Here is a 16,890-nt window from a genome sequence, read left to right as displayed (position 1 = left end):
ATTTTTGGGGGATTTTGTTTCACAAATGTATTAAAAATAAAAACAGAAATACCTTATTTACATATGTATTCAAATCCTTTGCTTTGAGACTTGAAGTTGAGCTCAGGTGCATCCTGTTTCCATTGACCATCCTTGAGATGTTTCTACAACTTGATTGGAGTCCACCTGCTGTAAATACAATTGATTGGACATGAACCGTCCCACAGTTGACAGTGCATGTCAGAGCAAAAACTAAGCCATGAGGTCAAATAAATTGTCCATAGAGCTCTGAGACAGAATTTATCGAGGCACAGTTCTGGGCAAGGGAACTGAAAAATGTCTGCAGCATTGAAGGTCCCCAAGAACACAGTGGCCTCCATCATTCTTAAATGGAAGAAGTTTGGAACCACCAAGACTCTTCCAAGAGGCGGCCGCCCGGTGAAACTGAGCAATCAGGGGAGAAGGGCCTTGGTCAGGGAAGTGACCAAGAAGCCGATGATCACTCTGACAGAGCTCCAGAGTTCCTCTGTAGAGATGGGAGAACCTTCCAGAAGGACAACAATCTCTGCAGCGCTCCACCAATCAGGTCTTTATGGTAGGCCCAGTTGGAAGCCACACGACAGTCCACATGGATTTTGCCAAAAGGCACCTAAAGACTCCCAAACCATGAGAAACAAGATTCTCTGGTTTGATTAAACCAAGATGGAACTCTTGCCAATCGCCACGTCTGGAGGAAACCTGGCATGGTGGTCGCAGCATCATGCTGTGGGGATGTTTTTCAGCGGCAGGGACTGGGAGACTAGTCAGGATCGAGGGAAAGATGAACGGAGCAGAGAGATCCTTGATGAAAACCTGCTCCAGAGCGCTCAGGACCTCAGACTGGGGTGAAGGTTCACCTTCCAACAGGACAACAACCCTAAGCACCCAGCCAAGACAATGCAGGAGTGACTTTGGGACAAGTCTCTGAATATCCTTGTGTGGCCCAGCCAGAGCCTGGACTTGAACCCGATCGAACATCTCTGCAGAGACCTGAAAATAGCTGTGCAGCTACGTTCCCCATTCAACCTGACAGAGCTTGAGAGGAGCTGCAGATAAGAATGGGAGAACCTTCCCAAATAAAGGTGTGCCAAGCTTGTAGCATCATACTCAAGAAGAATCAAGGCTGTAATCACTGTCAAAGGTGCTTCAACAAGGGTCTAAATACTTATATAAAAGTCATTTTTCAGTTTTTATAAATTTGCTGAACGTTAAAAAAAGTTTTTTGCTTTGTTATTATGTGTCACGCCCTGACCATAGAGAGCCCTCGGTTCTCTACGATGTTTAGGTCAGAGCGTGACTGGGGAGGTTATCTAGTTTTTTTCTCTAGGTTGGTGGTTTGTGTGGTTCCCAATTAGAGGCAGCTGGTAATCGTTGCCTCTAATTGGGGATCATATTTAGGTAGGTTTTTCCCTACCTGCATTTGTGGGATATTGTTTGTGTTAGTGCACAACGTCAGTTTGTGTTTGAGCACTACGACTTCACGTTCTTTGTAAGTTTTGTTGTTTTGTTTCTAGTTTCACTTTGTGGAACTCAATTCACGATTCCAAGATCGTGACATTATGGGGTATTGTGTGTAGATTGATGAGGGGGAAAAACAATTTAATTTATATTGGAATAAGGCTGTAAAGTAGCAAAATGTGGAAAAGGTCAAGGGGTCTGAATACTCTCCGAATGCGCTGTACCTATATGTACTTGTGAAAAAAACTTAATCCACAGTTATTTGTTTGATAAACTATTGATCCTACATGGCTAAATTATGCTCTCTGGTGTATTTTGAACATTGAAAGCGGGTTCCTGTGATTGTATAAATATGTATGTAATTATGTATATAAATATGTATGCCTCTTGGGGCCCCTACATCCTTGAGCCCTGACTCACACAATTGACCAATAACATTGATTTATTACACAGTTTATTTTTTATTAATCAGTCATCCAATCAAGGGAGGGCCCCCCAGTTACCACGTCAGTGGCAGTAGGTAGCAGCAGGCTATCTACACTCATTGAGAACAGGCACCTGAGCCCCCCTGTGGTTGGTGGTTGCAGCAACAAAAAAAAAAAATATATATATTATATGTTTCCTTTATTATATATTTTTTGTATAAAAAAAAACTATCTGCCCGGTAAATCCGTGCATTAATCTGGCCCTGAAGGCCTCATGCAATTGTGTTACCGTAGCTAGGTTTCCATCCAATTGGTGAAAGATTTTCATCCAAATATTCTGAAATCTGCATCAAGTAAATATCTGCATTTTCCCACCAGTGGTGTTTCCACCAAACTGACTTGTTGTTAAAATATCACTGCATGATGATGTAGTGCATACAAAATGTGCTTTTTCACTTAAAATTTCAGTTATGTAATGAGATTATTATGGATAAGAGCGAGAATATTTGTATTTGTCAAACGACAGTTACGCATCAATCATCATGTAACCAGAAGAAGACCCTCTAGTTATTGGAAAGTAGCATCAAGATCACTGTGCGCTTATATCATCCTGTGAAGTTCAATAAGTTTAAAACGTATTTAATCTGTAGCCTAATAAACTGCATGGTTTCCCGAGTCGCAGTGGGAGGACCACCTACCATATCATTGCATGACTCCAAGTTTACTTCAATATTATGGTTTAGCTGATGAGTATTTTTCTCAGCTCTGTCATGATGTTGGCCTCTTTGGGTATAGCGAGTCCCATCCCCCTCTCCCTGCCTCCCCATTTGCCTCCTTCAACTAGGTTGCTGTGGTCAGAGAAGTCGTAAATTCCTGAGAAGACCCTGCCACATGGCCACACAGTATAGAGAGAGTAGATTTTCATGGAGAACAAAGGAAATCCTTCCACCTCACAGAACTTGAAGCACGAACAAATTTCATGTTCTGGAGAAAGTATAAAAGATCGGTGAAGAATCCAGCTACGAACTGGTCCATTTGTCACAACTTGGGGAAGCTCATGGGAGACGGTGTGGCCACAATACCGTAACGCTGTTTATATAATAGCCTCATATGAGGTTTACATCTAATTGTTGTATAAGATGAATGAGTGAGTATGATACTGTTTACACAATTTTACAATGTGATTTTGGACTGTTTAATGAAGGAAAACTCAAAAAGGGAACTGGATTTGAATTAAATCAGAGGACCGCCCCTGAGCCCAGTTAGGGTCAGACATCCAGGGACAGCCTTTTCTGCCATTCCGAATAAAACCCCCACTTGGGTTTTCGATCAGCAGACCGAGCTTACCTCAATTATGAGATGGCTAAAGGTTGCAGACCATGTTTTTCTCCATTAGGAGGACAAAGGTTGGAGACCATTGCTGAATATTTTAACCATACCACATGGTTAAACTCTTAGCCTATCGATACCGACAGAATAAGAACAAGTCTTTGATATTAATTACAAGTCTGCAGCTAGGAATTCGGTATCATTGAACGCGAAGAACGACAACCGGCGAAACATCCATTCTATAACGTATGTCACTCTGAACAATCCCCTCTAACCACAACCGAGAGAGAGAGAGAGAGAGAGAGAGAGAGAGAGGGAGAGAGACGGACAATTGAAATTAACTTTTCACCAGCGATCAAGACGACACACTGAGCGTAAATATATATATTGATTGCAATTGTTCCCGAATGAGTGAGCGTTCATGTGCAAAGGATTAGCATTTCAATTGTTATAATTATCACTGTAGTGACGTCTTAGTCGACCCCCACTTCCCCTTTTGTCTAACAAGCCGGTTTAGCCCACTAGGGCACATTCTCCTAACCACATTTACCTTGTTTGTTTGTTTGTTTATGCATTTCTGTGAATTACTTAGTTAGTAATAGATAAATGATTGAAAACAATATCTGAAAAGTTATTTTAGGAAATGATAACTTTGCAATCTGAATATTTTTCCTTGGTGCCCTGACTTCCTAGTAATTACGGTTACATGGATGTCTTGCTCCCAGACAGACTAAATAACATTTTTTTTTTTTTGTCGGCCCGCTTTGAGGACAATACAGTGCCACTGACACGGCCTGCAACCAAAACTTGCGGACTCTCCTTCACGGCAGCCGACGTTAGTAAAACATTTAAATGTGTTAACCCTCGCAAGGCTGCAGGCCCAGACGGCATCCCCAGCCGCGTCCTCAGAGCATGCGCAGACCAGCTGGCTGGTGTGTTTATGGACATATTCATGTCCGCTTCATCATGAAGTGCTTTGAGAGACTAGTCAAGGGCCACATCACCTCCACCCTACCTGACACCCTAGACCCACTCCAATTTGCTTACGGCCCAAATAGGTCCACAGACGACGCAATCGCAACCACACTGCACAATGCCCTAACCCATCTGGACAAGAGGAATACCTATGTGAGAATGCTGTTCATCGACTACAGCTCAGCATTTAACACCATAGTACCCTCCAAACTCGTCATCAAGCTCGAGACCCTGGGTCTCGACCCCGCTCTGTGCAACTGGGTACTGGACTTCCTGACGGGCCGCCCCCAGGTGGTGAGGGTAGGTAACCACATCTCCACCCACCTGATCCTCAACATGGCGCCCCACAAGGGTGCGTTCTGAGCCCTCTTCTGTACTCCCTGTTCACCCACGACTGTGTGGCCATGCACGCCTCCAACTCAATCATCAAGTTTGCAGACGACTCTACAGTGGTAGGCTTGATTACCGACAACGACGAGACGGACTACAGGGAGGAGGTGAGGGCCCTCGGAGTGTGGTGTCAGGAAAATAACCTCACACTCAACGTCAACAAAACAAAGGAGATGATTGTGGACTTCAGGAAACAGCAGAGGGAGCACCCCCCTATCCACACCGACTGGACAGTCGTGGAGAGGGTAGTAAGTTTTAAGTTCCTCGGCGTACACATGACGGACAAACTGAATTGGTCCACCCACACAGACAGCGTCATGAAGAAGGCGCAGCAGCGCCTCTTCAACCTCAGGAGGCTGAAGAAATTTGGCTTGTCACCAAAAGCACTAACAAACTTCTACAGATGCACAATCGAGAGCATCCTGTCGGGCTGTATCACCGCCTGGTACGGCAACTGCCCCGCCCACAACCGTAAGGTCTCCAGAGGGTAGTGAGGTCTGCACAACGCATCACCGGGGGCAAACTACCTGCCCTCCAGGACACCTACACCACCCGATGTCACAGGAAGGCCATAAAGATCATCAAGGACAACAACCACCCGAGACACTGCCTGTTCACCCGGCTATCATCCAGAAGGCGAGGTCAGGCGAGGTGCATCAAAGCAGGGACCGAGAGACTGAAAAACAGCTTCTATCTCAAGGCCATCAGACTGTTAAACAGCCACCACTAACATTGAGTGGCTTCTGCCAACACACTGACTCAATTCCAGCCACTTTAATCATGGAAATGGATGGAAATTGATGTAAAAATATATCACTAGCCACTTTAAACAATGCTACTTAATATAATGTTTACATACCCTACATTACTCATCTCATATGTATATGTATATACTGTACTCTATATCATCTGCTGCATCTTTATGTAATACATGTATCACTAGCCACTTTAAACTATGCCACTTTGTTTACATACCCTACATTACTCATCTCATATGTATATACTGTACTCGATACCATCTACTGCATCTTGCCTATGCCGTTCTGTACCATCACTCATTCATATATCTTTATGTACATATCCTTTATCCCTTTACACTTGTGTGTATAAGGTAGTAGTTTTGGAATTGTTAGGTTAGATTACTCATTGGTTATTACTGCATTGTCGGAACTAGAAGCAGAAGCATTTCGCTACACTCACATTAACATCTGCTAACCATGTGAATGTGACAAATAACATTTGATTTGATTTGATGATTAATCAGTCTAATCGTGTAATACTTAATTACAGAGAATCTTTGATAAAAAAAATATATAATTCTTCAGTTAATGATAGTAAAGACACGACAACTCATCCTGGAGTAATAAAGGCCTAGTTCTGTTCAATCAGCTGTGTTTGCTAGGGATGGGTAAAATGTGTGACACCACCCCCTTCCCGAGGACTGGAGCTCCCCATCCCAAGCTGTGGACCTGGGGATGGAAAGTAAATCCATGAAAATGTCACTGCTCATGTTTTGTAGGAGCAGTGCATCTGTTGTTGTTATTACTGTAAATCTCCATCAACATACCATCTCTCATTAGTACAATGTAGACTGTGTATAATGCATATTTGAATTTATGGAGTCAATTTGGAGCCAAGACTATTGATGTTGGTTGCATACAGAACATCTTTTGATACAGTAAAATAGTCCAAGATTGGTCCTGCATCCATAAAATATTTGTAAACATTGTGTCCACCATTTCATAAACAAACCTTTACATTTGCATATAACAAAAATCCATCATGGGTTTAGCAATAAGTCAAGGATAGGTACATCCTATCCTGTCCCAGGGATTGCGGTTGAAAATTAGCCGGCTGGCTAAAACCGGCACTTTTACTGAAACGTTGATTAATGTGCACTGTCCCTGTAAAAGTACATGTAGTAGTAGTGGAATAGGAAGATAATTGTTAATGTAGTACACAATGGAAAACAACCACTTGTATCTCTGAAGCAACCAAGCAACCAACCCTTCCAACCACAGCAAAGTGAGGTAGTGGTTTGGTACTTCCCGTGTGATAGGGAGGAACCCAAAACTTGAGGTGTTGAAAGATAAATTGCACACAATATGGTTGCCCTGGTTTGAACTACCTGAATATTCACCATCATATTGTAGATAACACAAGTCAGGTATCAACAATTACATGCTCATTTCACATGTGGAGGCACCAAGTCTGAGTCACTACATCTCCCTGTTTGCTACAAACATTTATTTTTATCAGACGATCCCAATTGTAATAATATAAATGTTCCCTGTATTTAGTAGTAATGCACATGGATGGCATTTTCAGCTTGATTTTAAATATATATATATTTTTAAGTTGTTCTTATGAAAATTGGGACATTTTCTAATTGTGAACATGTACACACAAATCAAATCAAATGTTATTTGTCACATGCGCCGAATACAACAGGTGTACAGTGAAATGCTTTACTTACGAGCCCCAAACCAACAATGCAGTTAAAAAAATACAGATAAGAATAAGAGATAAAAGTAACAAGTAATTAAAGAGCAGCAGTGAAATAACAACAACGAGACTATATACAGGGGGGTACAGAAACAGAGTCAATTTGTGGGGGCACCGGTTTTTTGAGGTAGTATGTACATGTAGGTAGAGTTATTAAAGTGACTACGCATAGATGACAACAGAGAGTAGCAGTGGTGTAAAGAGGGGGTGGGGGGTAGCCATTTGACTAGATGTTCAGGAGTGTTATGGCTTGTGGGTAGAAGCTGTTTAGAAGCCTCTTGGACCTAGACTTGGTGTTCCGGTACCGCTTGCTGTGCAGTAGCAGAGAGAACAGTCTATGACTAGTGTGGCTGGAGTCTTTGACAATTTTTAGGCCCTTCCTCTGACACCACCTTGTACAGAGGTCCTGGATGGCAGGAAGCTTGGCCCCAGTGATGTACTGGGCCGTTCACACTACCCCCTGTAGTGCCTTGTGGCCAGAGGCCGAGCAGTTGCCATACCAAGCAGTGATTCAACCAGGATGCTCTCGATGGTGCAGGTCTCTAACCTCCTCCCCATAGGCTGTCTCATCATTGTTGGTGATCAGGCCTACCACTGTTGTGTCATCTGCAAATTTAAAGATGGTGTTGGAGTCGTGCCTGGCCGTGCAGTCATGAGTGAACAGGGAGTACAGGAGGGGACTGAGCACGCACCCCTGGTGGCCCCTGTGTTGAGGATCAGTGTGGCGGATGTGTTGCTACTTACCCTCACCACCTGGGGCGGTCCATCAGGAAGTCCAGGATCCAGTTGCAGAGGGAGATGTTTAGTCCCAGGGTCCTTAGCTTATTGATGAGCTTTGAGGGCACTATGGTGTTGAACGCTGAGCTGTAGTCAATGAATAGAATTCTCAAATAGGTGTTCCTTTTGTCCAGGTGGGAAAGGGCAGTGTGGATTGCAATGGAGATTGCATCATCTGTGGATCTGTTGGGGCGGTATGCAAATTGGAGTGGGTCTAGGGTTTCTGGTATGATGGTGTTGACCAGCCTTTCAAGGCACTTCATGGCTACAGACGTGAGTGCTATGGGTCGGTAGTCGTTTAGGCAGGTTACCTTAGTGGTCTTGGGCACAGGGACTATGGTGGTCTGCTTGAAACATATTGGTATTACAGACTCGGACAGGGAGATGTTGAAGATGTCAGTGATGACACTTGCAAGTTGGTCAGAGCATGCTCGCAGTACACGTTCTGGCAATCCGTCTGGCCCTGCGGCCTTGTAAATGTTAATCTGTTTAAAGGTCTTACTCACATCGGCTGCGGAGAGCGTGATCACACAGTCTTTCGGAACAGCTGGTGCTCTTATGCATGTTTCAGTGTTATTTGCCTTGAAGCGAGCATAGAAGTCGTTTAGCTCGTCTGGTAGGCTTGTGTCACTGGGCAGCTCTCGGCTGTGCTTCCCCTTGTAGTCCGTATTGGTTTGCAAGCCCTGCCACATCCGACGAACGTCAGAGCCGGTGTAGTACGATTCGATCTTTGTCCTGTATTGATGCTTCGCCTGTTAGATGGTTTGTCTGAGGGCATATCAGGATTTCTTATAAGCTTACAGGTTAAGAGTCCCACTCCTTGAAAGCGGCAGCTCTAGCCTTTAGCTCAGTGCGGATGTTGCCTGTAATCCATGGCTTCTGGTTGGGGTATGTATGTACCGTCACTGTGGGGACGATGTCATTGATGCACTTATTTATGAAGCCAATGACTGATGTGGTGTACTACTCAATGCCATCGGAGGAATCTCGGAACATATTCCAGTCTGTGCTAGCAAAACAGTCCTGTAGCTTAGCATCTGCTTCATCTGACAATTTTTTTATTGATCTAGTCACTGGTGCTTCCTGCTTTAATTTTTGCTTGTAAGCAGGAATCAGGAGGATAGAATTATGGTCAGATTTGCCAAATGGAGGGCGAGGGAGAGCTTTATATTCGTCTCTGTGTGACAAAGAATACAGATGAAAACTCTCTCGGTAGGTAGTGTGGTCTACAGCATATCATGAGGAACTCTACCAGAGGCGACAAGATAGCCTAGTGGTTAGAGAGTTGGACCAGGTTGCAAGTTCAAATCCCCAAGCTGACAAGGTACAAATGTGTCGTTCTGCCCCTGAACATCTGTCGTTCTGCCCCTGCCCCTGAACAGGCAGTTAGCCCACTGTTCCTAGGTCGTCATTGAAAATAAGAATTTGTTCTTAACTGATTTACCTAGTTAAATTAAGGTAAAATAAAAAAATTTGCTCAAGATTTCCTTAGATATCATGCACCAGCTGTTGTTTACGTCTTACCAGACGCTGCTGTTCTATCCTGCCAGTACATCATATAACCAGCCTGTTGATGTTGTCGTCGTTCAGCCACGACTCCATGAAGCATAAGATGTTACAGTTTTTATTGTCCCGTTGGTAGTTTAATCTTCCGCAGTACTCATCGATTTTATTCTCCAAAGATTGCACATTTGCTAGCAGAATGGAGGGAAGTGGGTGTTTATTCGATCGCCTACGAATTCTCAGAAGGCAGGCGGACCTTCGGCCCCTCTTTCTCCGCCTCCTCTTCACGCAGATCACAGGGATCGGGGCCTGTTCCCGAGGAAGCAGCATATCCTTCGCGTCGGGCTCATCAGAGTCGTGAAAGGAAAAAGAGGATTCTGCTAGTGCGTGGTGAGTAATTGCAGTCCTGATGTCTAGATGTTATTTTTGGTCATAAGAGATGGTAGTGGCAACATTATGTACAAAATACGTTTAAAAAAAAAGTTACAAACAATGCAAATAAGCGAACAAAAAACACAATCGGCTGGGGGCACGTAAAACATCTGCCATCTTCTCAGGTGCCATCTTACGTGATGCATTTTCTGAATGTTTATGGAGTAATTGGTATTCATCATAAATACGGCATCCCCTTGTGAATAAGCTATCTACGGCAGCACTGACATAACAGATATGTGTTTTTAGCAGCTTATACTGTGACACCTAATGATGAATGATCTTCATTTGCAGAGACAAAGTTCCCACACACTGCCCTTGCAAAGTTTCACTTTAACAAGGCGTCACTAAAGTTCCTTGTTCGAATCCAGGCTGTATCACATCCGGCCGTGATTGGGAGTCCCACTGGGCGGCGCACAATCGGCCCAGCGTCGTCCGGGTCTGGCCCGGGTAGGCCGTCAACTGACTTGGCTAGTTATATCAAGGTAAAAAATAAAACACATTTTTAAAATGGGCTTACATTTCAAACCAGAACATTGTACTTTAAAAAAAACTTCAAAATTTCAAAATTGTGAAAAAAGGAGGAGCAGAGGAAACAACAGACAATATTACATTACAATGCAGTGATAAACACATCATACACACTGTATAGGCAGCAGATGTATAGATCAGTGTTTTAGAGGGAACAATAACAATCAATGAATCTGGCAGAGAAATGGTCTTTTTGTTCTAAGATAGTGAACTCAATGGGAACTCAATGGATTGGCATGCATTCTAATAATTTTCACATGGTATAGGCATGTGTATTTCGTAAGGTGTAGAAAGTACAGCATTGAAAGAGAGATGTGCAAAGCTAAGGAGTTAGAAAACGGTATAGCCAGCTATGCAAGGTATCAAGCGAGCGGAGCTAGCCTATATATTTCAGCCCCCAGAATAGTGACTTGACATGGGTTAATAGGATCTGATTTGCTTGCTGAGAAATATGTGTAGGCCTAGGAAGAGCTACTGTTGTAGGACGAAAGAGGTGCACGCGGAATTGAAATGGTTTTAGCTTCAAGATGAATACCATACAGTTTGGGGTCAACACACAAGTGCAAGGCCTTTTTATTCCCCCCTCTTTCCACCCCCTCTTCTTTTACAGTTCTGCATATTTGAGCAGCTTGCTCACTCCCAAATATACTAGTGTTACCCATCAAAGCATTTAAAAGATCCAGTGCTATGAACATGGGTCATAGGGTCATGATAGGCCTACCCTACAGGAGATGACACCTTATTTGCTGTAAGAAGACATTACTTATTCTACTGAGCCTTTTTACACTCATATGTCAAACATTTCTTGTTTCAACAGTGTCTTAAGTGGCTTGTATTTCCTTCAACCACACAGTGTAATAATAGAGAGAAGTGAATGAATGATCTGAGGAAGTGTTTTTTTCTTTCTTTTAGAGGTGAACTGAATGTTCACACTCACACACCATGTGAAACAAAGCTGTGAGTTTATATATTTATCTCTGACATGCACTCATTTTCAGTTATCCTGGACGACATTTCTTAGACTCGCCTCAATTAAGGGAATCATATACGCTAGAAATCAACTGAAAGATACTACAGTAGAAGCTGCTAGGCTGTACCTAACTAAACATGACTACACGTTACTACACATTCATTTTGACAGTTGTATAATTGCGGTACCATTGATAAACAATTTAACCATGATAATACGCAGGGTGATTCTGTAGCTATTGTAGAACATGGACTTCTATGGTTCAATATCTTTAAGTACAAAGAAAATTGCTTGTGTTGTCTGACATGCATCAATTGTGTTGTATGACATTACCTATGACATGGCAGACATGTTGAAACAAACACGACCCACACTCTATTACAAGGTTATTGAGTCCCTCTAATGTTATTGCATTGACAAGTAACAAGGATTGTGTGAGAGTCAGGCGGGTAAAGAATACAGTGCATTCGAAAAGTATTCAGACCCACAGACCCCTTAACTTTTCCACATTTTGTTACATTTCAGCCTTATTCTAAAATGGATTAAATACTTTTCCTCCTTATGAATCTACACACAATACCCCATAATGACAAAGCAAAAACTGTTTAGAAATGTTTCTTAATTTATTGAAAGTAAAAAACTTAAATATCACATTTACATAACTATTCAGAGCCTTTACTCAGTATTTTTGTTGAACCATCTTTGGCAGTAATTACAGCCTTGAGTCTTCTTGGGTATGACGCTACAAGCTTGGCACACCTGCATTTGGGTAGTTTCTCCCATTCTTCTCTGCAGATCCTCTCAAGCTCTGTCAGGTTGGATGGGGAGCGTCGCTGCACAGCTATTTTCAGGTCTCTCCAGGTATGTTCGATCGGTTTCAAGTCTGCGCTCTGGCTGGGCCACTCAAGGACATTCAGAGACTTGTACCGAAGCCACTCCTGCGTTCTCTTGGCTGTGTGCTTAGGGTCGGTGTCCTGTTGGAAGGTGAACCTTCGCCCCAGTCTGAGGTCCTGAGCACTCTGGAGCAGGTTTTCATCAAGGATCTCTCTCTACTTTGCTCCGTTCATCTTTCCTTCGATCCTGACTGGTCTCCCAGTACCTGCCACTGAAAAACAAAACCACAGCATGATGTTGCCACCACCATTTTACCGTAGGGATGGTGTCATGTTTCCTCCAGACGATACGCTTGGCATGCAGGCCAAAGAGTTCAAATTTGGTTTCTTCAGACCAGAGACAAAAATTATAGTTATTTCAATCAAATGAAAGCATACTGTACATGTTTGTTTTATTAACAAGGAATAATGAGTAGAATGCCGAGGTCACAGACTGTTTCCAAACTCATTAATTCAGGCTATCTACAAAGAACTTGTTACAGGCCATGGTCAGCACAGCAACCAAGATGACAAACTCCTGAAAGTCCACTAAGCAGGCTGTCATGTGCCTTTTACTGAGGAGTGGCTTCTGGCCACTCTACCATAAAGGCCTGATTGGTGGAATGCTGCAAAGATGGTTGTCCTTCTGGAAGGTAATCCCACCTCTACAGAGGAACTCTGGAGCTTTATCAAGAGTGACCATCGATCACACGATTGCTCAGTTTAGCCTGCCAGCCAGCTCTAGGAAGAATCTAGGTAGTTCCAAACGTCTTCCCTTTAAGAATGACAGAGGCCACTGTGTTCTTGGGGACCTTCAATGCTGCAGAAATATGTTGGTACTCTTCCCCAGATCTGTTCCTTGACAAAATCCTGTCTTGGAGCTCTGCGGACAATTCCTTCGACCTCATGGCTTGGTCTGACATGTACTGTCAAATGTGGGACCTCATATAGACAGGTGTGTGCATTTCCAAATGATGTCCAATCAATTGAATTTACCACAGGTGGACTCCAATCAAGTTGTAGATATATCTCAAGGATGATCAATGGAAACAGGATGAACCTGAGCTCAATTTCAAGTTTCATAGTAAAGGGTTTTTATGAATATTTATGTAAATAACGTTTTTCAGTTTTTTATTACATTTGCAAAAATGTCTAAAATCCTGTTTTCACTTTGTCATTATGGGGTATTGTGTGTATATTGATGAGGGAAAAAATATTACATCCATTTTAGAATAAGGCTGTAACGTAACAAAATGTGGAAAAAGTAAAGGGGTCTGAATACTTTCTGACTGCACTGTAAGTAATATATTGTTTGTCACAGTAGCTGTGGACTATTGAATGCAAATAAGATATAATGTGCTTTTACTTTCATCATGAGCTAATTCCTTTTCCACATTGTATTTCATGATCTCTGAAACTGTTTTGACAAAGTGGCTCAATTTCAAACTGCCATCTGAAGCATTTCACAACCATGGCATGTTGTCACTGTGGTTCCAGATATTTCCTGCTAACTAGCCTTGCAGTTGTCTTCCTCATTTTAGCTTCCTCTTTGTGATGTTAAGGCTTATTAATGATCAGGCGTGTTGTCAGATGCACAGTATCATCAGCGTCCCTGTCGCCGTTTGGTTAAAGGAGAGAACTCAACTAAGGAATCATTGGGGCGCCAACTAAACATCCACCTTTTCAACTAGAGGTCAAATCATTCAGGTATAACATTATATTATTTCATGGTTTCATTTCTAATTAATTTACATTTACATAAAACATCTGCACAATTTTGGAATATATTATACAGTATAATGTATTGCTTTTTCTAAATGTAATGGGTCTTTAGTCATTGTTTCTATTTGAATTGGGGAGGCAGGTAGCCTAGTGGTTAGAGCATTGGACTAGTAACCGAAAGGTTGCCGGATCAAATCCCTGAGCTGACAAGGTAAAAATCTGTCATTCTGCCCCTGAACAAGGCAGTTAACCCACTGTTCCTAGGCTGTCATTGACAATAAGAATTTCTTCTTAACTGACTTGCCTAGTTAAATAAATAATAATTGTAATTTCATGAAGATATGAATGGAAGTCTTATCTACCCTAAACAAACAGTTGAAATGTGTTGGTCCTCTGGTTTCACTGAAGTACAGTTAAGTACACCAAAACAAAAAAGTACATCAAAAATAACCTGGAGTTAATTGTTTGGACATGGAATACATTCATGTTTAAACATTACCCAAATGTCTCTTCTGTTCATACTACAGGTTCATAGTCTGCAACTGTGAGAGCAGGCCCCCCACTTAGTGTATTTGTCAAGCTGAGTTGGACACTCAGTATTACAGGGTGTCAGTTTGTCAAATACCCCAAGTGAGGGGTCACTTGTCTGCTGAGCATCTCCCATCAGACTAACTTCAAAGAAGAACACTTCATTAACCTCCAAGTGACTTTCACTGTTAAGACATTCTTAGAGGCAAAACATTTGGATTATGTGAAAATTATTATCTTTATCTACTATGAGTGATTATGTGCAATTGTCTAATGTATTTTGTGTAAGTTTGTATGATGGAACTTAGTACACTGTGTAACAAATGTGTGTCTCTGTATTAAATACTGCATTAAATACGTACTGGGTTATAAAACATTGAGGTCCCTAGTATATTTATAGACGATGTCTATAGATTAATAGGAATGAATAGAAATGGAATTACGATTTCATTTATATAGATAACTTTTCATCAGGTTTCTATGTAGGCCTGCATTATGTGTAAGGGTGACTGACCCACTACTACCAATGTAAAGTAATCACTGGGTGATGCACAGAAACAGTGAGTGGTGGCACATTGCTCTATAATTCTCAGCACAATCAGTTATGACAGAGGAAATTAAAGGAGAGTTTGTGCTAATATGCAGCAGAGTCTAAACATTGCTTTCAACTAATTAAGGGAGATATAGGGACGATATATCACTTATTTATCTTGCACTCTGTGCTTTTACAAGGCCTATTATTATGGTCAATAACCTGCCTTTGGATACTTATATAAAACATCACCCTTTATCTGTCAGTCCCACATGCTTTCCTGTGCTCACAAAGCCATATGAGCTAGAATAAGAGCGGATGTCTGTGCTATCTTGTGATTAGATAGCAGTGTGTGACTCACATACTGCATAGAAATGGCGGTCAAAAAAGATGTAGTCATCACCCATCAGTGTCATGTGTCATCAGTAACACTGAATATCGTTGTAATTTACCGACATGGTACCAAAACCACCCAATATGACTATACTGTATGTATTTCCATACAGTAACTTTCCCAATGTGATTTCCTCTGAGATTAGACTAATTCAACCCCGTTGGTTGGTCTCGAAGGGAGTCTTCAATCAGTCAGGTAAAGGTATACTCAGGATTGGGTAGGTTACTTTCTAAATGTAATCTGTTACAGTTACTAGTTACCTGTCCAAAATTGTAATCAATAATGTATCTTTTGGATTACCCAAACTCAGTAAGGTAATAGCCAAGCTTCCTGCCATCCAGGACCTATATAATAGGCGGTGTCAGAGGAAAGCCCATAAAATTGTCAGAGACTCCAGTCACCCAAGTCATAGACTGTTTTCTCCTCTACCACACAGCAAGCGGTACCAAAAGGATCCTGAACAGCTTCTACCCCCAAGCCATAAGACTGCTGAACAATTAATTAAATGGCCACCGGACTGTTACATTGACCCCCCCACCGCCATTTGTGTTGTACACTGCTGCTACTCGCTGTTTATTATCTATGCATAGTCAATTCACCCCTACCTACATGTACAAATTACCTCAACTAACCTTTACACCCGCACACTGACTCGGTTCCGGTACCCTTGTATATAACCTCATTATTGTTATGTTATTGTGTTACTTTTGATGATTTTTTACTTTAGTTTATTTGGTAAATATTTTCTTAACTCTTCTTGAACTGCACTGTTGGTTAAGGGCTTGTAAATAAGCATTTCACGGTAAGGCAACACTTGTATTCGGAGCATGTGACAAATAAAGTTTGATTTGATTACATTCCATTACTTTTAGATTACATGGGCTCTCAAGCCTACACAGGGCTCCCTGTGGCGCAGCGGTTTAAGGCACTTTGTGCTAGACCCTGGTTGGATTCCAGGCTGTATCAGGCCTTGGCTCAGATTGGGCGGCGCACAATTGGCCCAGTGTCGTTAGGGCTTGGCCAGGGTAGTCTGTCATTGTAAATAATAATTTGTTCTTTATTGACTTACCTAGTTAAAGAAAGGTAAAATAAAAATAAAATAATTAAGAGGCATTAGAAGAAGACATACAGTGGGGCAAACAAGTATTTAGTCAGCCACCAATTGTGCAAGTTCTCCCACTTAAAAAGATGAGAGAGGCCTGTAATTTTCATCATATGTACATTTTAACTATGACAGACAAAATTAGAAAGAAAATCCAGAAAATCACATTGTAGGATTTTTAATGAATTTATTTTCAAATTATGGTGGAAAATAAGTATTTGGTCAATAACAAAAGTTTATCTCAATACTTTGTTATATACCCTTTGTTGGCAATGACAAAGGTCAAATGTTTTCTGTAAGTCTTCACAAGGTTTTCACACACTGTTGCTGGTATTTTGGCCCATTCCTCCATGCAGATCTCCTCTAGAGCAGTGATGTTTTGGGGCTGTTGCTGGGCAACACGGACTTTCAACTCCCTCCAAAGATT

The 16,890-nt window shown here is 42.0% G+C and overlaps 1 long non-coding RNA gene across 1 annotated transcript; it reads left to right on the top strand.

Moving 5' to 3' along the window:
* The first annotated feature begins 13,725 nt into the window (after positions 1-13,725).
* On the top strand, positions 13,726-14,811 carry LOC109892096 (uncharacterized). The gene is made up of 2 exons (XR_004210239.1): positions 13,726-14,118; positions 14,435-14,811. It is a non-coding gene; the product is annotated as an uncharacterized LOC109892096 (long non-coding RNA).
* Positions 14,812-16,890: the final 2,079 nt, after the last annotated feature.

Source organism: Oncorhynchus kisutch, linkage group LG6 (assembly GCF_002021735.2).
Source record: "Oncorhynchus kisutch isolate 150728-3 linkage group LG6, Okis_V2, whole genome shotgun sequence".
Classification (NCBI taxonomy): Eukaryota; Metazoa; Chordata; class Actinopteri; order Salmoniformes; family Salmonidae; genus Oncorhynchus; species Oncorhynchus kisutch.
This window is presented reverse-complemented; position numbering and strand designations above follow the sequence as displayed.